Source organism: Bison bison, unplaced genomic scaffold (assembly GCF_000754665.1).
Source record: "Bison bison bison isolate TAMUID 2011002044 unplaced genomic scaffold, Bison_UMD1.0 scf7180017864317, whole genome shotgun sequence".
NCBI classification, from domain to species: Eukaryota; Metazoa; Chordata; class Mammalia; order Artiodactyla; family Bovidae; genus Bison; species Bison bison.
Genome location: NW_011494889.1, coordinates 8,700,477 through 8,701,767, shown reverse-complemented (window position 1 = coordinate 8,701,767; position 1,291 = coordinate 8,700,477). Strand labels below are relative to the sequence as shown.

The following is a 1,291-nucleotide window of genomic DNA, read 5'->3' as shown; positions in this document are numbered from 1 at the left end:
TGGCAAAGTAATGTCTCTGCTTTTTAATATGCTGTCTAGGTTGGTCATAACTTTTCTTCCAAAGAGCAAGTGTCTTTTAATTACATGGCTGCAGTCACTACCCACAGTGATTTTGGAGCCCAAAATAATAAAGTCTGTCACTGTTTCCATTGTTTCCCCATCTATTTGTCATGAAGTGATGGGACCAGATGCCATGATCTTAGTTTTCTGAATGTTGAGCTTTAAGCCAACTTTTTCACTCTCCTCTTTCACTTTCATCAAGAGGCTCTTTAGTTCATCGCTTTCTGCCGTAAGGGTGGTGTCATCTGCATATCTGAGGTTATTGATATTTCTCCCGGCAATCTTGATTCCAGCTTGTGCTTCACTCAGCCCAGCATTTCTCATGATGTACTCTGCATAGAAGTTAAACAGGAAGGGTGACAATATACAGCCTTGACGTACTCCTTTCCTGATTTGGAACCAGTCTGTTGTTCCATGTCCAGTTCTAACTGTTGCTTCTTGACCTGCATGCAGATTTCTCAGGAGGCAGGTCAGGTGGTCTGGTACTCCCATCTCTTGAAGAATTTTCCACTGTTTGTTGTGATCCACACAGTCAAAGGCTTTGGCATAGTCAATAAAGCAGAAGTAAATGTTTTTCTGGAAGTCTCTTGCTCTGCCCTTGGACATGGGGAATCTCCTCACAGTCACTCCAGCACCTCGCAAAAGCAGACTGTAGCCTTGGGTAAAAGTGAAAGTTGTTCAGCCCTGTCTGACTCTTTGTGACCCCATAGACTATAAGCCACCAGGCTCCTCTGTCCATGGGATTCTCCAGGCAAGAATACTGGAGTGGGCTGCCATTTCCTTCTCCAAGGGATCTTCCTGACCCAGAGAGTGAACCCAGGTCTCCTGCTTTACAGGCAGACTCTTAACCAGCTGAGCCACGAGGAAAGACTGTAGCCTTGGGCGACAGAGGCCATGTCTGGACTTACTTTAAAAATATGTCAGCTGTTTGTGGGTGGCGCATGAGGTTGGAGGCTGAGAGCTTCCCCCGCTGCCACCAACATGGAGAGTTTGGACCGAGTCCCATTCTTGGTGCTCGAATGCCCGAACCTGAAGCTGAAGAAGCCGCCCTGGGTGCACATGCCGTCAGCCACAATGGTGTGCGCTCTGGTGGTGGTGTCTTACTTCCTCCTTACTGGAGGGATGCTTTGTGATGTTATTGTTGAACCTCCAAGTGTTGGTTCAGTGACTGATGAACACGGACATCAGAGACCAGTAGCTTTCTTGGCCTAAATGGACAGTATGTTATGGA

At 47.0% G+C, this 1,291-nt stretch overlaps 1 pseudogene; it reads left to right on the top strand.

Moving 5' to 3' along the window:
- Positions 1–1,041: 1,041 nt before the first annotated feature.
- On the top strand, positions 1,042–1,272 carry LOC104997933 (annotated as a pseudogene).
- The last annotated feature ends 19 nt before the right edge of the window (positions 1,273–1,291 follow it).